We start from the raw sequence: 27,045 nt of genomic DNA on the forward strand, positions 1-27,045 counted from the left end.
CTCCAAACTCAAAGAAAGGATATAATTTAGACTATGGTTTAATTAGTGTTAAATTTGTATTTATAGGAATAATTTCATGACTGTTAAAATCTGAGAGGTTTATTCAATATCACTTGGCTTTTATAATAGAGATGTGATTAGATATATTATTCTTTGTATTAAGAAACCTTGAATTCATACACTGCCTTGCTAGTTTTCAGGTAAAGGAAAAAAAAATCATAGTAGATGAACCTTAGAACAGTCCCCTGCCCAGAATCAATATTTTGAATTAAAATGACTTCTCCTAAGCCGCTCTGTATATGAGATCATTTCTGGGATTTTCAGGGGGAAAATAAAAGTCAGGGTACAAAGTGCTAGAAATTGAGGAGAAAGGGTCATCATGTGACCTGGCGTATTGGTGGTGTGAGTGGCTGTTGAAGACTTTCTAGAGTTAATTGGTTTATGAGTTGAATTCCTTACTTAAGGGCATATGTTCTTACAATGGAGGGAATCTTCTCAGATTTGGGGCCTTATAGCAGGAAGACGTGGTTAGATGAATGAAAGAAATAACTTCCAGGTGGAGTTTTCTGGCTGCATGTGCTGTTGTACCTCTATGGCCGAAACAGTGCCTGGCTAGTTGTGGGTGCTCAGTACTTAATGGTTAAGTACATGGATGATGATAGGAAGAAAAGGCAGTGAACTCGGTTCAGAATACCCTCTGTGCTCTATGCAGGTGGGGCAGTTTATATGTTGGGACACCAACTGTATGCTAGCCCTGACGGACCACTCACTGCCCAGAGATGAATGGTACACCAGACCTTAATCCAGGGCCCTCTTCAGTATTTGGATCGTGGTAGTTTCAACAGTGGCTGGAACAAGGGCTATTTTAGAATGACTTTTCCCAGAGTGGTGGGGTGACCTCTGGGTTCAGAGGATAGGGTGGATCTTCAGACATTAAGCCTAAGCCAGTCCTGAGAATTTCGGTGTACTTCAGTGTCTCTCAGAAGCATCCAGCTAAATATGGTCATTTATTTATTTACATGACTTCCTTGTCTAAGCAGTCTCAGTGCTCTTCTTGTCCTTCTTTCTGTTTTCCCCACATGAGGAGACAGGGCAGCTCCCTCCACCCCCATCCTATGTCCTAAGTTCCTGGTATTAAAGAATTAATATGAAGTTTGATATTCCTCCTAATTGTCATGCTTGAAGGGAGTTGAGAGTGAGTTGATCTCATGCCCTCCCTTATTCTTTCCCTCCCTCCCTTCTATCACAATCTTGAGCCTTTGTGCTCTGCAGTTTTTCCTAAGGACCGAACTGGGATCTCATTCTTGTGGTTTGCATCTTTGAAGTCTCCCTTTGATCTTTGAGGATTGGAAGCCAAGTATGGACAAGAGGAGGGTGAGAAGCATGGCTTGCCAGAGCATGGAGTGAGCTCGTAGGCACATTCCGTCATTTTAGCCATACGTGCTTGTGCTGACTCTCTTGGGGGAAACGGCCTGCAGTTCTACTCCCCACGGGGGAGCAGGAATTGTGGTTGCTGTCAGGCCAGCAGCCAGGCGGATATTTATAGTTGTAGTGAGTGGCTGAGAGCCCACCCTGGTTCTGGATATGCCGCCCGCCTTAAAGTCCCCGGTGTTCTTCAACCAAACCCTGCCCTTGTTGGCCAGACAGTAGTTAATGATGAAGCCGGGAGGACTGCAGGATGTGGCCCGCGTGATCGCCTTGGCGGCTGTCGGCCTGCAGGTGCTTGTGCTTTGTCTGACCTGAACCTCCAGCGGAAGAGCAGGTGTCCCCCCCTCCCCCACCTCTGTGCAGGGCTGCAGTGGTGGCCTGGCCTTTCCCTGAGTTGGCTCCATTGACATGGTGCTGACGGACCACTCACTGCCCAGAGTCCACTTTCCCTGTGCCACAAGGTCCAGGTGGGGTTGAGATTTATGACACCGAAAGAAAACGTGGGTCATGAATTTAGCTCATTTCTCCTTGAATTCAGGTCAGATATTTAGACTTGCCTTGCAAAAGGGGCCAAAATCAGGTGACGGTTTGCATATTTTAGCTCCCATTAGCATAGAAGGATTAGAGGAGAAAAGTGAAAGAGAAAGTTCTAACAGGGAAGAACCCAGAATGCAACGTTTTGTTGTTGTTTATGTGATAAAGTAGAACATGTGCATTTGTATGAACCGGTGGGTGTTTTGTGGGTGGCGTGATGGTTCATCTGTTAGTTCGCATGTGCAAGTGACAGAAAATGCAGCCTAGACTAGTCTTAATAAGACGAAGACACTAATGGCTGCCATTCTGGGGAGGCCTGGGCAGGGTAGGTTTCTGATCTGGGTTGACCCAGGACTCAAGCAGTGTCCCTGGGACCCTGTTCTTCCTTCCTTATTATTCTTTCTCTGTCAGCTCTTTTCTCATGCAGCCTCTCCCTTTGGTAGCGAAGTGGCTATGGCATATTCTCTCAGGTTCAAGTATAATGAGAAAAATTAAACTTTTTTTTTTTTAGCAGTTCCTGTAAAATCCAGAGAGGTCCAATCTGATTTGCCCAGCCGAGGCTACATCCTACCCCACAGTCGAATGCAGTGTGCTGATTGGTGTAGCCCCAGTGTTCAGGCAGACTAGAAGGGGGCATATCCCCAGTCCAAAGTCAGTGGTGATAGGAATGGGTGGTGGTGGGAGTGGTGAGTACCCAAGCCGGGGAGGCAAGCAGTGCCTACAAACGATTCTATGAAGTACATATTGGAGGCTTTGTCCCCCTGATGGAGTCTCTTGCTCTTGGACCTCCTGCATTGTTGCATAATGGTTATCACCTGGGCTTTCAGGAAGGGATACCTTCTGGGTGTGTTTTCTAGGTAAGCCTGGTGTCCCCTAGAAGCTGAGGGCCAGTGATGTTGCTGATGCCCCAGGGATGTTCACTGCAGGATATCAAATTGCAGGAGGTCTTAATGGCTGCCCTGCTAGGTAGCTCCATGGTGTGACATTAGCTGTTAGCTTCCACTATTTGCCATTACATCAAAGATTGTGGCTGGACAGCCATTCTGGACATATGTCTTGTATGTCGCGGAAAACACGTGTTCTGTTTCTCTCTGGCCATTCAGATTCATTTTGGGTGACTGTCCTGTCGGCTTGGGGCTGAGGAGAGGGGAGGGAAGGCTGCATTTTGGCAGCGCTTCAAGCCTGGAGCAGCATCCTGCAGCCAGCACCATAAGCTGTATAATTTGTCCACAGAGGCCTATGCATTATAGAAATGAAAATTCCTTCTCTGACAGCCTTCATTGCTTAGCACGCAGCAATTTGGCTGTCAGAAACAGCTGGCCCTGCAGGGTGGGACAATGGAAAGGCGAGACCAGAGAGAGGCCAGTGCTTACTCAAATCTCCCACTGTGAGAGGATCAGGTTTCGGAGACTGTCATTAACAACAGACTGCCAGGGGCTGCAAGGCGAACTTCCAGGGAGCAGGAGCCTGTGGCTCAGACAGTTAGTGATTTTCCCTTTTTATTTATTTATTTTTTTGCTGAATGGAACAAAAAGATAAATTAAAAATAAACTATTAACCTTCACGGACTCTCCCATTTTGGCGTTCCCTAAATGTTCTGATTGTGCCTTCTACTTGGTCAGGAGCTTTTGTGGGAAAGTCAGTCCCTTCTAACTTAGGTATAGCAGCTATTGGTGCATTTTAGAAACCTGGAAAAAGGAGTGGGGATAAAGTGCCTAAAGCGTTGCCTGATATCAGCACATTTGAGGTCTGCATCCTTTAGGTTCTACTGATATAGAAGCAATGCTGGAAGGACCCACATTGAGGGCCCATGGAGCCATGTTCAAGCATGAAGTAGAAAGCCCATATATACTGTCCCCACTGTATGTGCTGGGGGCAGGAAAGGGACAGGGTTGCTGGGTGGCTTGAGCCACACAGCTCTGCCTTGTGAATCTGCAGTGTGGCTGGCTCAGTGCATTTTCCTGTATTGATTCCATGACTCACGGAGCATGATCTCAGCAGAAAGCACACTTAAACTACAGAGGAGACAGCTGTCTGTTACAGGAGGACATGTTTTCTGGGTTCGGTGGCGCCAATTTTTTTCCTATTAGTTTGTAAACTAGAGATGTACTCACTCACTGGTATTGTCCCATAAAGGGTCTTTTTTATTTTCCTTTTTGAAAAAAAAAAAAAGCATTCTTTTTATAATCATCTAAATATACTTGACTTATTTCACAACTGAACTTCCCATCTAGGATGCAGTAATATTTTTTCCTTTTTTTTTTAAGCGACATGTCAAAATGGGCTCCCTCCGCCCCGCCCCCCCCCCCCCCCCCCCACACACACACACACAGCAAATGTCTAGAGGCAGTCTAAAGAAATGTGGTGGGAAGGATTTTGCCTTTTTGAAGTGAACAGCATTTCAGAGATATTGGTGGCGCAAGATAAGTTTGGCTATTGGAATTTAGTTGTTGTTCAGTGTGGCTGGAGCTGTATTTCCCCTGTTCCCTCTAAATCTGTTTCCCTTTTATATGATAGAGGCTGAAGTTCCCAGATGTTGTTTGGATTAACGAGTGTGTATGTGGGGAGGGGAAAAAAAAAGCTTTCTTAATGATAATAACAGAGTCAGACTGGCTGGTTCTGTACTGACAGGAAAATGGAGAGATAAAAACTCCATTAATGGTGTGTGCACTGCCTAAGTAGCCAATAAAACAATGCTGTCCTCACTGGAAACCGGTTCCAGACTGGCAGCGCCCGTGCCAACTGCAGGAGACAACAGCTGCAAAGAGGGGCAGAAGTATTCAGTCAAGAGTCTGTGTTAAGTGACCGGCTTGGGGGCGGTTCTTTTGTTCTCCTCCTCTTCCTCCTTCGTCCTCCTCCTCCTCTTCCTACTTTTGCCCCTTTTTCCTGATGAGCCCTTCTTCATGCTTGAGGTTCCAGAAACTGAACCACATCTGATTAAAGCTTAATGGTTACTTGCAGAATGAAGTTGGCTGGCTGGTGGTTTCCAAGCCTATCTTTCTGGGTTAGTTTGATTTTATGACAGCAGAAATTGTTAATTTATATAAAATGTATCCAAGAGTTACTGTCAAAGTTTGATAGTTCTAGTTAAGAACCAGGAGAATAGTCACTTGTCAAAGATGTAACACTGTAGTTCCCTCCAAATATCTTTGAATTTCTATGCTTAAAATTAGTCACAAAATTTTTATTTTTTTATTTTTGGTCATATCTCATTTTGGAGAGTGGCAAAGGCTGGGTTAAGTCATGTTTATTCTGCGTGTACTTCTGAGTAAAGCCTTCTGCTCAGACCCTGGGCCAGCAAAGCCACTCTAACTTGGGGAACTTACTCTCTCTCCTGGCCAGGTGAGCCTCAGGTCGCCAGAAGAGGGAAGGAAAGAGGCACTAGTTGAGAGGAATAGAAAGGCAGCTCTGAAAATTCAAGAGAGGTGACCTGTCGACCTAAGTCCTGTACTCATTTCCTGTGAGTTAAAATCTATCACTCTGACTTTTTACTTTTTGGTGTATGAGGGGGAGAGAGTAGATACATATTTGAGTGTTTACTTTCCTGCCACGTCCTGTGCCATAGACTTTCCATATACAGTGGGGCCTTGACTTACGAGTTTAATTCGTTCCGTGATGGAGCTCGTAACTCAAATTACTCGTATGTCAAATCAAAAAGTGAACAAGTGAGACACGTGATGCTGGGCTGATGTTGTGGCGTTCACTGTGACGTTCGCTGTGCCAACTAGCGGTGGGGTATCTGAAGCTGGCTCGTAACCTGAATTTTAGCTCGCAACTCAAAGCAAAAAATCGGCGGAGAGACGGCTCGTATCTCGAAAAACTTGTTAGTCGGGACACTCGTAAGTCAATGCCCCACTGTATGAGAAATTTGGTATCTGCAGCCTTCCTTTTTCAGGTAAAAGGGACAGAAATCTTGAGGAATTAAGTTTCTCAAGGCTGTAGAGTCTGTTCCTCCCATGCTTGGGTGCAGCTAGAATGATATGAACCAACAGTATGTTATTTATTGCCCATAATTGCAGTAGACATCCAAAGAGGAGCTGTGGGGCTTTATCCAGTGGTTGGCAAACCGCGGCTCGTGAGCCACATGCGGCTCTTTGGCCCCTTGAGTGTGGCTCTTCCACAAAATACCATGTGCGGGCACGCATGTACAGTGCGATTGAAACTCCGTGGCCCATGAGCAGAAGTCGGTATTTTGTGGAAGAGCCACACTCAAGGGGCCAAAGAGCTGCATGTGGCGCGCGAGCCGCAGTTTGCTGAGCTGCAGTTTGCCGACCACTGATCTAGACCCATCAGAATGCTGGTGGTTGGGGTAGGGACACACATTGCTTTTATTTTATTTATGTATTTAAATATGTTTTTATTAATTTGTAGAGAGAGAGGAAAGCAGAGGGTTAGAGAGATAGAAACATCAATGAGAGAGAAGCATCATCATGGATAGGCTGCCTCCTGCATGCATCCCATTGGGGACTGAGCCCTGAGCAGGCATTGAACCAATGACCTTTTGGTTCATGGGTTGATGCTCAACCACTGAGCCATGCTGGCCTGGCCACACATTGCTTTTAAATCCTGGAAGGTCTCTGCGGAGGGGGAGAGACAGTCCTTTATTTTTCAGCACACGCCCTCGAGTGCGTGCCCTTCGTCATGCACACGACTGGGGATGGGGACTCAGAGCTGAAGAGGACAAAGTCTTGCTGTCAGAGGGTCTCAGCATTTCCTGGTGGGCAAAGCCGGGGGCAGAGGTAAGAAGGATGGGTGTGAATCTTGAGAAGAGTCCCTGGTGCTGGCCTGGCTGGGAGGGAGGCTTGTCCAGGTTACCATCCAGAAATGGAGGGCTTGGAGCTCAAAGTGAAAACGCTGGATACGAGAGCAGGGTAGAGCAACGAGTCATGATTTTAGTGTAACCCGTGCTTCCCTTTAGAAACTACCTGTGGATTGTGAGCATCTCAAGGATCCTAGCTGCAGACCTCTCTCTCGCAGGCCACTTCCGGCCGCACCACGTGGCCAGTGGCCACAGTACCTCAAGTGTGGCTTCTTCTCTTGTGTGACTAAAGATGGCAAAGTGAGCCCTAACTGGTTTGGCTCAGTGGATAGAGCGTCAGCCTGCAGACTGAAAGGTCCCAGGTTCGATTCCAGTCAAGGGCATGTACCTGGGTTGCAGGCACATCCCCAGTAGGGGGTGTGCAGGAGGCAGCTGATCGATGTTTCTCTCTCATCGATGTTTCTAACTCTCTATCCCTCTCCCTTCTTCTCTGTAAAAATAAATCAATAAAATATGTTAAAAAAAAATAAAGATGGCAAAGTGAGATCCAGGCAAAAACTGTGTTTTTAGATAGAGCCTTTATCTTAGTCATTTTTTTTTAAAAAAGTATGTGGTGTAGTTTTTCTTTAGATGGCCAAATTGAGAGCCTGTTCTGTGGAAATACAATTCCTCGGCGATTCATATTAGATACCGAATGGCCTTTGACATGTCCTGCTTGCACTACGGTGCCAGCTTGTCTTTTTCTAAATGTCAGGGCATCACTGTGTTAATTTCATGTGTTTAAAGGACTTGAGTGAGTTCTAGATGTGACACTTGGGTTTTATAGTATAAATTATTCCATAGTATTCTTTTTTTTAAAAAAATACATTTTTATTGATTTCAGAGAGGAAAGGAGAGGGAGACAGAGATAGAAACATCAATGATGAGAGAGAATCACTGATTGGCTGCCTCCTGCATACCCCCCACTGGAGATTGAGCCCACAACGCGGGCATGTGCCTTTGACTGAAATCGAACCTGGGACCCCTCAGTCCGCAGGCCGACGCTCCATCCACTGAGCCAAACCAGCCAGGACTCCATAGTATTCTTGATAGATATTCACATATACACCCATATTGATAAAGAATAGATACATTATATTAAATTAAAGGTGTTATTGGCTGATTGGTTGGTGGTGACTTGTGTTCAGTTTTCTCTTCATTATAGATAACCCTTGGGGGGATGGAGTCCATATACTTGTCATCAATGTGAAATTTTCCCTTTAGTCTATCCATAAACTTTACTGGTTGAAGGATCCTTGCTTTCACCATTGGTTTCAGTCCTGCTGTGGGGCAGAGCTGGATTGCAGTCCATTGTGACTATTACAAGTGATTTATTATTCGTTATGGAAGTAAAGAAGTTTGACTCACTTCAAATCCAATTCCGCAATACACTCTCCTTTGCCTTTTATTATGCCTTCCAGAGTGAGAAAAGAATTGAATTCAAAGGCATGACAAAGTGACTGTATTTTGTAGTTGTTACAATGTAAGAGCTATTAAGAAAAGGAAGGAAATGAGTATCACAAAAGTCAAGATTATGTTTCTGATATTAAGAGCAACATCAATAATAGTTAGGGCTTACCCTTTAAAGGTGGTTATATATCATGTTCTAGTCTAAGCGCTTTACATATATTCACTCATTCAATTCTTATAATTAGTCTGGGAGACAAGCACACTTTTTAAAATCTTGATTTTGCAGATAAAATCAATGGGGGCACATTAAGTTATGCACCTAAGGCTCTAAGGGTAGCAAATGGCAGGGCCTGAATCCTAACTCTGTGTGAGATAGAAACATTGATCAGTTGTACTCCCTCACGTACCTTGACTGGGAATCGAACTGGCAACCTTTGGGTGCACTGGACAACGCTCAGCGAAGTGAGCCACACTAGCCAGGGCCCAATTCTGGGTTTAACTACAGCATAGGGCAGTAAGATGATACTGATTGAGGACACCTTGGCATGGGGTAGGGCATGGAGTGCTGATAATTTCTTTAAAAAATAAAGAAAATTAGGGCCTTCACTGAAGGTTGTAGCTGCATTTTTTAGTATAGTATGTGGATTGAATATATATTCATAAATATGTGTTACATATGTGTGTGTATGTACGGTATCCATGAATTCATACTGTATGTGAGAAATGGCAGTAAACATGTGTGTAAGATAGTTTCTTTACTATTCTTGCTGTTGGATGTATAATAAACCTTACATTTGGGAACCTCTCATCTCCTGCTAGAGAGAGAACATATTCACATATGGAAGCTATGCAAGCTTTTTCCAACCCTGGCATGCCCCTACTTCCTTGGAATATTCATATTTGTTTGCTTTCCCCCCCCAAAATTATCTTCCATATTGGATCTTGCCTTAACCGAAGGCATTAGGTATTGACTGTGACTCTGAAGGAGGAGTTGAAGTGTGTGTGTGTGTGTGTGTGTGCGCACGTGCGCACGCACGCGCTCTAAAAGCTTATGTAAAATGATATTTAAAATAAAATAACTTATAGACATGTATCTGACCCACTCTTCATATGTCCAAAGTGGAAAAACTCGGAAAGGACACCTCACGGTTGTGTTAAACCAGTCTAAATTTGGTTAAAAGTTCTAGGAGTCTAGGAGACACAGTTGAATTTATGCCAGGATGTGTTGTCTTAAAATAAACTTGACTGCACAGCAATGCTGGTAGAACCAACAAAAATGCTGCACATGAAACAACTAAAATGTTAAAAAAAAAAAAAGGTTATTATCGAAGAGTTCCCTTCTCCGATACTTAATGCGTTCAAAATTAGAACTAACAGAAGCTAGCTTTTTCCTTCCTGCCAATTTTAGAAAATAAGCCATTCTTAAACTTCCAGAACAGTATCATTTCCCTCTGGGATTTATGAAATTAAAAAGCAGAATCAGGGAGACAAGTGCTTATGAAATGGATGAGAGTTTAGTGACCTGAAACTCAGTGGAATTTTTCTCAGAGTTGTTGACAGCGTGAAGGGTAAACACAGGCACTTGCGAATGTTTTTATTTCCTTTTTATACTCATGTCGCACTTTCAGCGTCCTGTATTCTGACTGAAAGAATCCCATCTCAGCGATATTCAGCTCACTTCCCAGCTCCAATGGAGAGCAGTTTCCAGGCGCTTTATCATGCAGTTGAGGAAGACTAGTTAGTTAACCCATCTGTCTCTGGAAGAACTTGGAGTGACAGGATTCTGCTGGGCTGTCGTGTTCCACCTGGGGGAGGACAGGGCTGGTAACTTGCTCGTCTTCTTAGCGTGTCTTGAATTGCTTTTCAAGGCAAGCAATGTGTGGCATAAAGTTTATATCTTTATATCCTATATAATAAAAGAGTAATATGCAAATTGTTCCCTCAACCAGGAGTTCGACCAGGGGGTGGGGCTGGCCCTGCCCGATCAGTGTGTGTGTGTGTGTGTGTGTGTGTGTGTGTACATACACATGTTCATAGACACACATTATATATATTTTTTTAAGGTTTGTGTCCCCCCCCCCCCCCTTTAATTGTTGCTTGGACAAATAGAGCACATTTTAAGTGAGAGTAGTGTTATTAAAACCATGATGAAGATTTAATTTCACATTAAATTCTGGGTCAGTTGGGAATTTGGGTTTTGATGGTAAATATAGATTGTATTAATTGTCAGGGAAGTGGCTTCTTAAGAGTTGCAATATCACAAAATGATCGAAAAGCTGATGTTTCAACTTGTGCTGTTGTAAATTAATCACAGGTGTGGAATCTTGAGGCTTGTGATGAAAAGACTGCTAAGGATCAACTTCAGGCATGTTTTATTGTATAGAATTAATCTATAAAAATGAATCTTGGTGCAAAACTATGTGCTCTAATTAATAGCAACTCAAATCAAGAAGCTGTAATTCCATTAGTGGACTGAGTGCTTAATGATACTTGAGATTAAAAATATAGAAAATGTCTCTACTTTGTGGTTACTCGCGTAAATTACTGACGTAAGGAATCCAGAGATTTAAGTATGATAGATAATGTAGTCTTGATACTAGTACATGCTCCTGGGAGTGGACTCATCCCCACCTTCCCACTCCTCATCACTCCCACCCCAAAGGATCCTGGGACCTAAAGGAGGATTCTACAGGGGTTTGCCCTGATTCTAGGTAGGCTGGCTTCTGCCGTGATCTTCACTTGCTACATCCTTCCTGCTTTTGCACCTTCCCTTTTATTTTCTCCCAACACCTAACATTTCCCATCTTAGAGCCTGCTCCATTTTAATTTTCTGCCATGTTACCCTCTGTCGGATCTGGGTGGTGATTTGCAGATTCTCCGTCTCCTCATCTGCTAGGTGGGTGGTGGTTGCCTGTTTTATAGTTGGGGACTGGAGTTCAGACAGTAACGCGCTCAAGATTCCAGAGCCTGGGAAGTGACAGACATAGGTCCAGCTTCCAAACTGTGATTCCAAGCCTCCGGCTCTTCCCACAAAAATGAATCTGGATACAGTATGTCCCTGTCATTAACAGGCACAGCACAGCATAGACTCAAGGGCTAAAGTTGTACAGAAAAAAGGTAGAAGAGCTTTCTGACTAGTTTTTAAAATAATAGTTTTATTGAGTTAGTTCATTTACCAAAACTCCCCTTGTATGGTGTGCAGTTCAGTGGCTTTTAGTAAATCCAGAGTTGTGCCACTGTCATCACTATCAGTTAGAACGTTTTCATCACCCCCAAAAGAATCTATCAGCATGTAAGACTGATTTTTAAAGCTAAAATCACTCAAGTTGAAGTCAAAGGTTGGGCTCCCAATCATCCTGTGATGTGAATGGGACAGAAGCTGAGTTCCTGGACCAGCCCCACAGTGGATACCAGTGTTGATTGCCCATAAAGGAATCCTCCAGAGCAGTAAATTCTCAACCATTTTCTTAAAAACATGCCCCATTTTGATAAACTCAAAAATCTCACATTCTTCTGCCCATTTCTACTGTGAAAACAATAGGATTTTGACTTTTTTTTCTAAACACATTTATGTTTTGGATTTTTCTAAAATATATCTGCCACCCCCATTATTTTGATTGGAGAATCAGCTGCATCTCAAGACTTCTAGGTCATTTTATTGCAGGTTTGCTTGGACATATTAAATGAATCAGTACAGTCATGATTTGAAATGACTCATGCATTGAGCAATTCCATGTGTAAGCTTAGTGATCCCAGCCAGTGAGTGCTAATAACAGGCAAGTTTATTCCGCGGATCTTCCTACTTAATATTTAACTTGGTCCATTGCCTCCTTTCTGTTACCTTCTTATTAAATTAAGTTGAATTACATTATATAGCAATTTATACGTTTGTTCTTTTCACTGTGTGGTATAAAAAGGTTGGGGTTGGGAGAAGGGCTGGTGGGGTGGGGAAGACCATTAAGAAGATAGCATTGTCATGAGAAGAACTCATCTTTTCCCCACTCTGGTCCCTGGCACCTTGACTGATGACATCTGGAAGGAAGCCAGTGAGTTAGAGCCCAGCCACGGGAATTGTATCAGGGCCTGGTGCCAAGTGACAATCTCAGGGATAATTTTCTGGGAAAAAAATTAACATTTTTCTTATAAGATGAGGCATCTTCTTTCTTACATTTTATTGACAACATTGAAATTTCCAGTAATATTACAGTGTTAGCATGGCATTGAGTGTTGTTCTCAAGTTACTTCTCTGTATATGTAATTTAGAAAAAGATTGTGCCTATAGTATCAGAGTGGGAATACTTCCTAGTTTCCATATGTAAATCATTAGGAAGCTAGGGTTTAGAGTACATGTTTTGTTTACACATTGTTTTTTGTAAGAAACACTTTACTTCTCTCTTAGTCTTTATAATTTAGGATTTGAGAGAGTTTGTGTGTGTGTGTGTGTGTTTTGCTTTGAATTAAAAGCTATGACAACACTGAGAGTGGATTCTGGTAAGCCTGCCTCCTTTCCCCCCATTAGCATAATTTTTATTGTTCATTTCCCGAGGAGGGTTTCTCTTATGCTTTGAATTCATTATCATGGTTCACCCACCCATCCATCAACATTTATGAAGGACCTTATGCTTACAAGACTATACCTGATGTTTCAGAGATGAAAAAATACTACTTTGAGGAATCCGCAGATTCACTAGGCAGTGAAATAAATAAAAAAAATGAAATGTACCATTTAGATTCTGTGATCATTCAGTTTTGGGATTATAGATGAGGGTACATGTAACTCAGACAGGGTGTGAGCCTGGGGATTTCAGGGAAGGCTTCCATCAGGAGGTGATTCTTGAGTTGATCCTGAAACAGCAGTTTGTCAGATGTAAGCAAGCATTTCAGGCAAGCAAGTGCAGAGGCAGGAGGTGAACAAGATTGTGGTGTCCTCAGGGAGCTGTAAGGTGTGATTAAGGTCAGGGTACCTGTGGGGTGATAGCTAGATGAAGTTGGAGAGGTCTTGGGCCGGGTCATGGAAATCAGGGAATTTGCACATACTAAGGAGAGCCATTGACAGCTGAGCTGAGGACAGGCAGCTTAAGGGACATTGACTGCACTGTGGCAGGCACATGGAGGAGATCATGGGAGAGACAGTTGGAGTGCTGCTGGTGGCAAAAGGTAGGGCTGGGACAAAGGCAGGGGTGGGCTTTGGAAGGTAAATGTCTTCGTCGTAGGATTGGTCATCGGTGGTTCCATTGCCTGAGATAGAACATAAAGGAAGATGAGCAGGTTTGAGATGGTGGGTGAGGTGGACATGCTCACTTTAGTTTTGTTCATCAAGTTTCCCTGCTTTGGGAACTGGATGTATTCTCATGCCCCTTGAGAGGCTGTATCAATAGACCCCACAGTTATTCTATTCCTTTTTGTGTGTTTTCTTATTCAATTATCTTTCAGTTGGCAAATAAATTATTGATACACAAATCAGATTGAAAGCAACCTACTGTGAGTTACTAACTAAATTGCTAAATAAAATGAGAAATGTTACTCTTACTTTTTTTCTTAATGAATGGGTTGGATGCCATCTTAGTTGAAGAGTAGGTGGAAAAACCATGTCTAATTAAAGAGGTAGCCTTTCTTGTTAGTGTAATTTTTAAGGAATCCTGCTAGAAATTGTAAAAGAAATATCTAAACAGAGGATCTTTGAGCTGGAGGGAAGCTTAGCAAGTTGGGCCACCATTCTCAGTTTATAGTTCAGAAAAAATGAATGCCAGAGAGGATAAGCGACTTCCCAGTCACAGAACTGTAGTAACAGGGTATGTCTAACTCATTAGCTCAGTGTTCTCTCCATCGTACCTTGACGAATCCCTGCGAGAATACCATCAAGATTATAGGTCAGAGTATGAAGAACTCAAGGCTGCTCCCTCCGTGTGGACCCAGAATCTCCTGACTTCTTGACTTTAATCTTATTTTAAATCAACATCACTGTTCATCAGTCAGCAAATACTTGTTGACTATCTAGTATGAGAGAGATGTTATTATAAAACCAAAAAGATAAATAAGAGACTGTTTTTCTCTTCAACAAACTTGCAGGTTAACTTTTCAGATCACTCACTACAGGACTGGCAATTATGTTATATAAAATGTGTAGCTTGTCTGACATGATTATGGAGGTGTAGTCTGAACACAGACACACAATAACAACAAGAAAATAAAGCCATACAATATATTGTTTACTATTTATTTATTTATTTATTCTTACTTTACTTAGTCGTTTTTGTTTGTTTGTTACCTTGTTTTCTCTGCATGGGAGGCAAGCAGTTTCATTTCTAGTCTGGAAATGTCTTTATGCCTGTGGACAGATTAAATATATTGGACCAAACAATTAGAAAAAGAATGCTGATGCCTTTTATTCAGTTTCTTCTCATTGAACCTAATTAGGGAAAGTGCTCTGGTGAAAATTTTATTTAGATTGCTAAGTGGCATAAATATTTGCAAGAGGGCATTGGAGGAATGGTTTTTAAAAGCTTTAGTTTTCTGTTCATTTGTTTTGGTACCCCCTCTTTTGTAGCATCCCTCTTCAATATTTCTGGAAATTTCTGTAGATACAGTTTTGAAAAACTTAACTTTAATTTGGAGTAGTTGTTTAGTGGACAAATGTATTAAGAAAACGTATTGCCATTCTAAAGTAAAGACTGCCTTTATGAAGTAGTACTTTTTCTATAAGGCTTGATATATTTTTTTATGTTTCTTGTGTTAACCTGTTTCACTCAAATAAGAGTATTTGGAACTTTGTGTACTGTTTTGAATTTAAGTCCAGGGTAGAAACTTAGCCATTTACTGATAAAGAAGTTTTCTTGACCAAATTTATGAGCTTGAATTTGTTAATGCTTTTGTTTTCTTCTGTAATTTTAAGCTTCGTTCACACCACAGATACCTAAATAAGTTTGGTGTGACGCCAGAGCCGGCTTTGGGCATACAGGAGGATGTTGGATGCAGGGTCCCTACTGTGAAGAAGCTCCCCATAGAAGCTTTGCTAATATCTGTCGGTCTAGTGGTCTAGTGAAGGTATGTATACGCAGGAACCCCAGCGCAAAGGTTAGGAGTAACAATGCAGACACCCCTTTAGAAAACCAGAACATCTGGTCTGGCCCTGTGGGTGGCATCCCTGTGAATGCTTACAAAGTGCTTTGAGATCATTAGATGATGAAAGTCTTTACAGCATTCTGTGTGAGGGTAATCATCAAGGATTACACGCTACTGAGAGACCACAGATAAAACGCGGTGTCTCCCGGTGATGAGAGCGCGGGAGTGCTGCGGAGTGGGAGTGGGATCCACACACACACAAGCTGCACCCGGTACACTGAGAAAGACCAGCCAGTTACCAGGGAAATCTGGATCTGTTTTGGGAGGAGTGGGTTGGGAGGATGGAAGAAATGGCTTGTTCCTCCTCTGTTACCTCTGCCTATTCTCCATCCCCTCTCTACGTAAGGTGTGCTAATTACTCATTCAGAACCTTTTTGAGGCTTAGATACAGCTGGGGTAGAGCCACTTGGGTTTGGGCTGGTGGGGTGTCTTGAAACTCAGAACTCATCCAGGAGTTGACATGACTCCATGGAGCAGCCACAGACTCATGAACTGGGTGAGGACTCACAGGATTTGAAAAATTAACACCTACGGGATGAGGGAAGATAGGAAAATAAGGGGGGAAATGTGACAGATCCATTGAATTTCTTTATTGAGCTACTAACTGCTCTACAAGGTCTACTATGCAATTGGTGACGTTAGCTGACCAGAAATGCTCCTTCCTTTCCAAACTGGTTAACAGAAGACACCATTGGGCATTGTGTAGGGAAAGAAATAAGAAAAGAAAAGGAGAAGGCAGGAAGGGAGAAGGGAGAGAACGCGTGAATTATGTGGGATACCTAGGAGTGAGGTGTGTGTTTCTTTGTCTCCCTGTCTGTCTTTTGTTGAATCTTTTCCCTGAAGTCACACCTCCTGTCTAGTGGGAGTTGACAAAAGGGAATTCTATTTTAGACTCGAGCCTTCCCATCTGGTGTCTGGATTTCTTCTAAGTTGCCACTAGTGGGGTGGTGAGTATGGGGCATTATTTCTTCATGTTCTTCTCTTGCACAGACCTTTATATTTATTTAAAAACTGCTATTTTTTATGAGACAAAGTGGTCAAATTTTGACCTTTCTATGACTCAACCTAATAATTCAATTCTCGTGATTTTCAGTTTTCATCATTGCTCCTTAACTATTGCGTTTATAGTAATAGTTCCCACTTATTAGCACCCGCTGTATGTGATGTATGTCACATGTGGCAACTCTACAAGAAAGTCATGGTGCCCATCTGGCCTGTGAGAGTCGTGGCTCCCACAGTTGGCCCAAGATTACATGTGTAGTGATTGGCAGTGCTGGGAACAATCCAGGACTTTTTGGTTCAAGCCTAGAACCCTCTTAGTGCTATAGAATCCCACAGCCGTTGTTCCCTTAGGTTTTCTCCTGGATCCTTGTGCTTCATCTTTCTAGCAAATAAATAAATGAGTCTTTGGCTGGACAGATGAATGGATTCAGATGAGGATGTTTGAGATTATACATATTAGAGGCCCGGTGCATGGATTCATGCACCAGTGGGATCCCTCGGCCTGGCCTGTGCCCTCTCACAATCTGGGACCCCTCAGGGGATGTCTGACTGCTGGTTTCGGCCCGATCCTGCAGGCCAGGCTGAGGGACCCCACTGGTGCACGAATCCATGCACTGGGCCTTTAGTATGCATATAAGATCTTTGGTTAATCTCTTCCCACCCCCCCCCCCCTTCCCCCTTCCCTCTGAGATTCATCAGTCTGTTCCATGTTTCCATGCCTGTGCATTGAGTGTCTGCCCCCTGGTGGTCAGTGCATGTCATAGCTATTGGTCAAATGGTCGCTTAGGCATGTGTGTGTGTGTGTGTGTGTGTGTGTGTGTGTGTACCTGAGAAAAATAGTGTTTCCAATGCAGAACTCCTTCCCAGGGTTCCTTTGAGCGTTTCTAAATTCTAAAAAAAACACACACACAAAACAGTTAATCAGGTAAATAGGGAAAAGTGTTGTAATTCTCCCGTGAGAATTAAACAATCAACAGAGTCATTTGTAGAGCTGAGGAATCCACTGAGGTCAAGTTGAAAGCTAACCTATGGAGTTGAAGGATAAGACTGACATTTCCCAGACCCAGGACAGGATGGGAGCCCAGAGGAGAGAATCGGTCATGATTACTGGTAGATGTGGATGTTGCTATGTTGTAGATTACGTGGCCCCGTCTGCTGCTTCTGGTGAGTCATCCATGCAAATAAAATAATATGTTTATATGTACAGCATAGAGTACACAAATCCTATGAGTAGTATTCCAAGAAATACGTTTCCGAAACAAAATAAGTCTTTAAAATGGCCTTTTCAACATGTGATTCTGGGTAGTGCTATTAACTTTGCTTGCACATCTAAATGCAGGTTATTGCAGGGGTCAACACACTTTTTCTCTAAAGGGTCAGAGAGTAAATATTTTAGGCTTTGCAAGCCATATGGACTTTGTCACAACTATCCGCTCTGCCGTTTCAGTGTGAAAGCAGCTATAGACTATACATAAAATACACAAGTGGGCTGTGTTCCCATAAAAGTTTTATTTACCAAACAGACTGAGGGCTGGATAGGGCCTGCTGTTGGACTACTACCCAGGGCTGTTCACTGGCATTTTCTGGCATTCGAATATTTGTTATAGGCTACAATTCTTTGTAAATTCTATTAAGTTTTTTCTTACTTATTTAACAATTATGTTTAGATATCCATAATAATGAGTAAGAAATATTGGGAAGTATTTTAAGAATAACTTATAATTGGAGGGATTCCAGAGAAATTCCTGGGAATTCTCACTTCTCATTCCCAAGTCCCAAAGGTTAATGCCTGTTGTATTTATATTTCTGATTTGGAAGCACCCAGAGAACAGGATCTGCGGTATCTCCCTGCTCCTCCGTACTTCCTGGTTCAATCAGCAGTTATCTTTTCCCAACGTTAAGTGGCGCTCCCTGTTCTTTGTGCCGTGTGGTGTCCCCTGAGTTTATCAGTTGTCTTCGGCATATGACCTACTTTCTTTCCCACTGGGAGATTGGGCAGCTTGGAAACCAGCTGAATTCTCCAGAATTACTAATAGATCAAACCTGTTTTCCCCCCCAAATTCAAGTGCCTGGAGTAGATTATTCTTCAAGGATACACAACATTTTATACTCTTTGTTGTGACGATATTATATTAGAGCCAGAACAAGAGGATATTTGTAGTATCGTGCAGGTGATTTGTGTTATTGTTTGGGATTTATGTTTTTCTGCCACGGTTTTAACACTTCTCTTATTCTCTCAGGGGTAGAAAACAGGAACAGGAACTAAGAATGTCTGCTATGGCTCTGGATGGTTTGGCTCAGTGGATAGAGCGTCGGCCTGTGCACTGAAGGGTCCCGGGTTCAATTTCAGTCAAGGGCACATGCCTGGGTTGCAGGCTTGATCCCCAGAAGGGGCTGTGCAGGAGGCAGCTGATCAATGATTCTCTCTCATCATTGATATTTCTATGTCTCTCTTCCTCTCCCTTCCTCTCTGAAATCAATAAAAAATATATTTTTTAAAAAAGAATGTCTGCTATGAGCATTCAGTTCAGTTCTTGCAAACAGTCAAGGTGGAAGTTAACTTACTGGTAATTAATAACACAGATTTGAGAGTCAGTAAAACTTGGATTCTTGGATTTGCCACTTACTTAAAAAGTGTGATCTTGGACAGTTTTACCTAACCCATCTAACATTGCTTTCTTATCTTTTTTATTTATTTATTTATTTTTTAAGTAGCTTATCCAATATCTAACTCTTTTTTTTATAATTTTTATTTCTTAAAGTATTACAAAGAGTATTACATATGTCTCCTTTTTTTTCCCCCTTGACATCCCCCCCCCCCCCGGTGTCTTGTGTCCATTGGTTAATCTTATATGCATGCATATAAGTCCTTCAGTTGATCTCTTAATCGCCCACCCAAACCCTCCCCAGGCTTCCCACTGTAGTTTGACAGTCTGTTCAATGTTGCTCTGCCTCTGCATCTACCCCTGTTCATCAGTCTATACTGGTCCCCATTATCTGTCCCAACCTCACTGGAGCCATCCCTACCTCACCGGGGCCGTTTCAACCTCACCAGGGCCGTTTCAACCTCACCGGGGCCGTCACGACCTCACTGGGGCCGTCCCGACCTCACTGGGGCCGTCCCGACCTCACCAGGGCTCTTATCTTTTTTAAAAAAATGTGTTTTTATTGATTTTTAGAGAGAAAGGGAGGGAGAGAGTTAGAGAGATAGAAACATCATCCATAGGCTGCCTCCTGCACACCCGCTAATGGGGATCAAGCCCGCAAGTAGGGCATGTGCCCTGGCTGGGAATCGAACCAATGACCTCTTGGTTCATGGATTGGCACTCAACCACTGAATCACAACGGCTGGGTTTATCTTTCAAATGGGAATATACTATTTTCCTCTCAATTTTTGTGTTGTTAGGATTAAATCGGATAAAACAAATGAGGTTAAGCACAGTTCTAGAACCAAAGGCTCACTAAATGATAGCTGGCATTATGAGTAGCACTGGAAGATAGGAGGTATTTTGTGTGTCCCTGGGAAAGGAAAATGAAACACAGAGGTGAAATGATTTGTGGAAGCTCATATTTAGGAGGTTGGAAAACTGGGTGTGGCTGTTTCCTCAGTCCCTGCGCTTGCTAGCATGTGCTGCTGCCCATAGATAGTAGTGTCCGTTAGTAGTAATCCTACAGCAAGATACACCAGGATTGATTTGGGTTGTGGGGTCTGAGTGGCTAGAAGAGAAAGTATGGTGTCAGGTGTACATTATGATTTGATACTTGTATATATTGTAAAATGATCACCACCATACGTCTAGTTAACATCTGTCACCATACGAGGGGTGATGTCTTGAAAGGCCAAGGATTTGCAATATTTGGAAGCCATGATTTCTAGAGGCCAAGGATACAGTTGTGGCTAAAAAGTTGAAAGAACTTGCCCTGGATTTTTTTTTTTTTTCCTGTTGCTTAGCTGCTATGTTGACTGCCAAAAACTCGTTTGATTTTAAGTGCCTTTTATGCTTGCCTGTTAGTCAGCTCCCATCATTTGACAATGACTCAAGGTATGTTCTTTTAAATTGTATTACACAAAAACGTAGTGCTGTGGTAAGCCTGCAATTGGAGTTGGATTTCTCCTTTTCCCCCTCCTCACACTCAGCCTCCACCACTTCCCAGGAATGTGCCTCTGACCTTTATGGGTCACATTTTCACAGGGCACGAGGCATGATTAGCTGCCAATAATTAAACCTCCATAGCCAAACACATGAGTTGGCTAAGGTTTTGGAAAAAACTCAGCTCAGTGAAAGTTTTGTGACATGTTGCTGGAGTTTGCTATATAGATACTTATTTTACAGCACTGATTTTAATTGGTACATTGATGTCTTTAAAAAATTATTTTAAAAATCACACTTGGGGGTTTGAACATGACTGCTCTACACTACCTTTCAGGCTCTGCCAAGCTTGCTTACTGGCATCAAGGGTGTTTGTGGGGAGACTGGTTCTCACTAGGACGTTTGAAGAGTTAAGTGTCCAGAATTTCCTCTCAACTTGAGCTCCCACGTTACCAACCTGAGTTCTTCCTTGCAGGACACCATGGTTTTGACTTCCATTCATGGGGTGAGAGCTGATGAATTTTAAAAAAGATATGAAATTATGTTTAATTTGGAGACATGATATTTATTCGGTAGCTCTTGAATATCAACTATATGCTAGATGCTAGGTTCTGTGGAGAAAGGATATAGCAGCAGCAGAAGAATATGTGACCCTCATCTAGTATAAAGTAGATAAATTGAGTTAAACTCAGGTCAAGGCAGAGGATTAAATGCCAGGTTAAGTCATATACACTATAAGTACCAGCAGAATTAGAGTGGAAAGATCTGGAAAGTAGAAGAATCACTAGAGAAAGCTGAACAGAGGCAGGAGAACCTGGACATAGTTTTGAAGAATGAGAAGGTGGTAGGGCTAGGGAAGTATACGCACCTTTGTAATTTTTTTAAAAGTCCATATCTGGGTTTTAAAAACAGAATCAGAAAAATATGCACCAGCATTTTCTTATTTTCTTGCTTATCTCAACCTGCTCCTAAACAGTACGTACCTATAAATTAGACACGGAGGGCCCTGGGCAGGGCAGCTTAGCACTGGCCCTCTCCTAAAATGCAGTTGGTCTTTGGCAGCGGGAAAAGCAACTTCAGTGTGAATCTGCCAAATTTCCCTGGCCCAGCATCTTGGAAAATACCAGGATTTCAACAGTTTGTTCTGAAACTCAAGGTTTGTGAATGCTGCTTAGCTGATGAATTTGTTTTTAAGGATGTCCATTCTGTAAATGAATTTCTACTCTTTAACTTCACTAAATGATTGTTGAAAATGTCATATTTCTGGTTGACCTTTCTATAGAGGTGTGTTGGGGGGGGGGGGGAGTTGTTTGTATGCCTTATTTTTATTGCACCTTACAATTTTAAAATCAAATTGATCATGAGCTTCAATTTGAACCAAAGCGAGGACAGGTTTGACATTATTTGTAAAAGCATTTCCTTGAATTTCAAGGTTGATGTGATTTTCCTTCCAAATAATTATTGAGGAATGCTGCGTTTTGGGCTTGTTTTCTGCTTAGATGTATTTACGTGAAATTTTTCTTGGCAACATGTTCCTTGAGGTTAAAAAAAAACACACTGTTTTCCGAAAGGAGTAAGTTTTCTCAGTGTTTTGTGTCACTTAACTATTCGAATGGGAAAGTTTGGTTCTAATAAAAATTTCCTCTTCCTTTGGCCAATGTTGATGTTTTGAAAGTCCTCCTAAAGGAAAAGGGATCTCGGGAGGCTTTTTGTTTTTTGTCAGTTATCTAGAGCCCCTTCCCTTCCGCTCTGTGCTCCTTTTCCTTCATTGTTTTATGAGCCTTTGAACTAGATCTACCAGCAGCTGAGAATGGTGCTTGAAAATGGACCAAAACCAGATTGTTTGTGGGTGGACAACAAGAAACTAGTTGCTCTGGTACATGGGGTGCCTCTCAAGTGGCCGGGCGTCCAAAAGAGACTTTCACTCCATTCTCTGCACCGCTTGAACTTTATATTTTCAAACCAACTACATATAACAATTAATATATGCAAAGCCCTTGGTTTTATTTGTTTGTTTGTTTTGTAATGATATATGGGATTTAAAAGAACATGATCTTGAAATTCACCAATGGCAGGCCTTACTTGGTTTTGTGTCATGTGGAAAATTATTTGAGAGCAGTATGGATCTATGACAGTGATGGTGAACCTTTTGAGCTCGGCGTGTCAGCATTTTGAAAAACCCTAACTTAACTCTGGTGCCGTGTCACATACAGAAATTTTTTGATCTTTGAAACCATAGTAAAACAAAGATTTATATTTTTGATATTTATTTTCTATATTTAAATGCCATTTAACAAAGAAAAATCAACCAAAAAACGTGTCATAGGTTCGCCATCACTGATCTATGACCTCAACATACTGCATGCCGGTGTTTTTCAACCCTCCCCATACTTGCTTTAACTATAAATCAGCTTTAGTTTTGTGGTCCCAATTGAAAGGCTTGTCAAGTATGCACTTCCTTTAGCCAGTACATTCCCAACTGCAGAATTTTATTTTGCTTAGACGGTTTTTCTTTCTTCTTCCCCTCTGCAGCGCCGAGTCACTTGTGAGCATCGCCTTGGAGCTCCTGGGGATTCCTCATTGTTCCAGGAGATTCCAGGCGCACGCCTCCCTCCCCACATCCCTGGTGAACTAATGAGCGAAGCTCTGCACAAGAGCACAGCGCTTGAAGGGCGGCAGGAAGATATGACCTGGAACCAGCTCTAAGGTAGCTGCGTCAGCTTCCCCAGGAGCTCAGAGCAGCATTGCTGGAACCAGCAGCAGAGCCATTTCAACAAATCACCTCTTTTAATGCTCTTCGGCAGAGATCAAATCTACACGGTAATTTCTTAGCCACAATGATCATTTCTTCGGTTTATATGAATGTAATATAAAAAAGTTTAGAATCAGCCTTAATTCTTGCATGGCCTTGAAGGTAGGCTTTTTTTTTTTTTTTTTTTTAATGGAGCTGCACAGTTATTCTTCAACTTTGGCCAAGTTGTTCAACTACTACCATTTCCCTACATGTAAAATGCTTCTGCCATTCTTTTCACCTTATAGGTCCACTCTTCTTCCCTCCCCTGCCCTTTTAAAGAAACTTTATGTTTTACAGTAATTTTAGGTTCATAGCAAAATTGAGCAAAGAGTATAGAGAGTTCTCATATACCCTGTCCCCATACATGCACAACCTCTCCCACTATTAATGACCACATCAGAATGGTGCATTAATTACAACAAATGAACCTACATTGACACATCATCAGCCAAAGCCATAGTTTATATTAGGGTTTGCTCTTGGTGGTGTGCATTCGATGGGTTTGGGCAAGTGTATAATGACATGTATCCACCATTGTTGTATCATACAGAATAGTTTCACTGCCTTGAAAATCCTCTGTGCTCCACCTTTTTCTCAGTCTGCACCCCAGCCCCTGGCAACCACTGATCTTTGTGTTATCTCCATACTTTTACCTTTCCTGAACTACATTTTAATATTATGCTCCCTGTGGAGTCTTTTGAAATCTATGGACAGAAGTCTTGCCATCAGGATGAAATGCCATTTAGGTTGTGTTAAGCTATGGAGGTAATACAAATACATGCTTTAGACTAGAGTCTAAAATGTTTCTGAGGGGAGGCCTTAAGTGCTAAACGTGTGTGCCTCTCTGAGTTAAATGTTGAGATTGCTCAGATAAGATTTGAAACTTGTGTAGACAGAAGCAAGGAACTCAGGCTTGCTCTATGCAGCCTCCCTAGTTTGTCATTGTTTGGAGAAAGACTGTAGTAGCTAGCTGTCAAGTGCTTTCTTTTTAAGGGAAGTCTAATTCATTGTTTTAAAAAACCTTGTTCTTTATATAAAAGTTTATTTTTGATTATTTAATTTCAAATATCACAAAACAGTGTAAAGTAAGGCATAAACTATATATAAGTGCCTGTATTTACATATATATAATTTTCTCCATTCCTTCTCTCTTTTACCTGTAGCTAATAATTTTGAAGACACATTTTTTCACATACAGATCTTTTCCTCTACAAACAAACTGGGCATATTAATTATGTTTAAAAATCGATGGTGACTGTACATTTTATTTTATGATTTGGTTTTTCCTTCTATTTCATACGTTGTGGATATTTTCCCTTTTAAGGAGAATTTTTCCTTTTAGTGGAGTCTCAGTCTAAGTAATGACTGCTTAATGCTCTTTATATGGCTGTAACATAATAATAACCAGTCCTCAAGTGAGACGTTAGCCTGTAATTTAAAGGGGGATATGGGTGGGGGGAGACCTCACGTTAAGGAAAAAACAAAAGTCATGACTGTTGACATTGGCCTTTTAGTCGTTAAGGATGTGAGCTTTTATTTTCAAAGGCAGATGTTACACAGCTTTGGGGCTGTTGCTGAGGTGTCACTTATGTCAAATTTTCATCTCGGGAGTTTGGAAGGAAGTTTTTTGGCACTGGGCTGCATTAATATATTACCATAGTTGTTAGTTTTGGCTACCATCCTTGGAGCGTTTTGAGATATTTTCATGCCCATTTAAGGTGGCATGAGGTTGAATTAGTTTTAAGAGGAAGTAATGAATAATAGGGATAGAATTAAGAAACTGACTTATATTTTGCATATATGCTTATTTGCGGGAGGAGGAGGAGATGATGTTGGTAGTTAATTGCAATTAACCCTTTGATTCTTAATTATGAAACAGGGTTAAAATTGTCCAGCTCAGTAGTTTTATGAGGTAATTGATGGTTGGACTTACCAGAGAAGTTTTCAGATATCTGGGGCTGGAAATGAATGTTTGTGGTGTTGTTATTTTATAAAATATTTATTTTTAGGAAAGTAATATAATCAATATTTATAAGATTAGAAAGGGAGCCCTAACCAGTTTGGCTTAGTGGATAGAGGGTCGGCCTGTGGACTGAAAGGTCCCAGGTTCGATTCCGGTCAAGGGCATGTACCTTGGTTGCGGGCACATCCCCAGTAGGAGGTGTGCAGGAAGCCAGCTGATCAATGTTTCTCTCTCATTGATGTTTCTAACTCTCTATCCCTCTCCCTCTCCCTCTCTGTAAAAACTCAATAAAAAATATATTTAAAAAAAAAGATTAGAAAGGGACAGGAGTGAAATATAAGTCTCCCAAGTGCCCAGTTCCCCTTCCTAGAGGCAACCACTGTTACCAGTTTCTTGTGTATTCTTTCAGAGATTTCAGGTCATACATCATATACCAGCATGTAACCTATAGATTATTGCAATCTTTCTAAACGCAAATAGTAATGATATACACTGTTTTGTACCCCTTTTTTCATTGAAATACTATTTCTTTTTTTTTTTTTTTTTATTTTATTGCTTAAAGTATTACAAAGGGTATTACATATGTGTCCATTTTATCACCCCGCCCTAGACAGTCCCCTAGCCTCCCCTATCCCCAGTGTCTTATGTCCATTGGTTATGCTTATATGCATGCATACAAGTCCTTTAGTTGATCTCTTACCCCCCTACCTCCTGCCCCCCAACCCTCCCCGGCCTTCCCGCTGCAGTTTGACAATCTGTTTGAGGCAGCTCTGCCTCTGTATCTATTATTGTTCAAAAGTTTATAATGGTCTCTATTATCCATGAATGAGTGAGATCATGTGGTATTTTTCCTTCATTGATTGGCTTATTTCACTTAGCATAATGCTCTCCAGTTCCATCCATGCTGTTGCAAATGGTAAGAGTTCCTTCCTTTTTAGAGCAGAATAGTATTCCATCGTGTAGATGTACCACAGTTTTCTAATCCATTCATCTACTGATGGGCACTTAGGCTGTTTCCAGATCTTAGCTATGGTGAATTGTGCTGCTATGAACATAGGGGTGCATATATCCTTTCTGATTGGTGTTTCTGGTTTCTTGGGATATAATCCTAGAAGTGGGATCACAGGGTCAAACGGGAGTTCCATTTGTAGTTTTTTAAGGAAACTCCATACTGTCTTCCATAGTGGCTGCACCAGTCTGCATTCCCACCAGCAGTGCACAAGTGTTCCTTTTTCTCCACATCCTCTCCAGCACTTGTCGTTTGTTGATTTGTTGATGATAGCCAGTCTGACAGGTGTGAGATGATACCTCATTGTTGTTTTGATTTGCATCTCTCGGATGATTAGTGACTTTGAGCATGTTTTCATATGTCTCTTGGCTTTCTGAATGTCCTCTTTTGAAAGGTGTCTATTTAGGTCCTTTGCCCACTTTTTGATTGGATTGTTTATCTTCCTTTTGTTGAGTTGTATGAGTTCCCTATAAATTTTGGAGATTAGGCCCTTATCAGATATGACATTGGCAAATATGTTTTCCCACACAGTGGGTTTTCTTGTTGTTTTGTTGATGGTTTCTTTTGCTGTGCAGAAGCTTTTTATTTTGATGAAGTCCCATTTGTTTATTTTCTCTTTAGTTTCAAGTGCCCTAGGAGCTGTGTCAGTGAAGAAATTGCTTCGGCATATGTCTGAGATTTTGTTGCCTTTGGATTCTTCTAGAATTTTTATGGTTTCCTGTCGTACATTTAAGTCCTTTATCCATTTTGAGTTTATCTTTGTGTATGGTGTAAGTTGGTGGTCTAGTTTCATTTTCTTGCATATATCTGTCCAATTTTCCCAACACCATTTATTGAAGAGACTATCTTGGCTCCATTGTATGTTCTTGCCTCCTTTGTCAAATATTAATTGAG

The 27,045-nt window shown here is 41.8% G+C and overlaps 1 protein-coding gene across 1 annotated transcript in view; it reads left to right on the forward strand.

The window, feature by feature from the left end:
- Nucleotides 1–22,944: 22,944 nt before the first annotated feature.
- Nucleotides 22,945–27,045, forward strand: part of ACVR1 (activin A receptor type 1) — an 82,432-nt gene continuing 78,331 nt past the window's right edge. The window contains exon 1 of the mRNA XM_081095589.1: nucleotides 22,945–23,205. The gene's annotated coding sequence lies outside the window, so the exon portion shown is untranslated. The remainder of the gene's footprint in view (nucleotides 23,206–27,045) is intronic.

This window comes from Myotis nattereri, assembly GCF_964212035.1.
Source record: "Myotis nattereri genome assembly, chromosome: 7".
Lineage (NCBI taxonomy): Eukaryota > Metazoa > Chordata > Mammalia > Chiroptera > Vespertilionidae > Myotis > Myotis nattereri.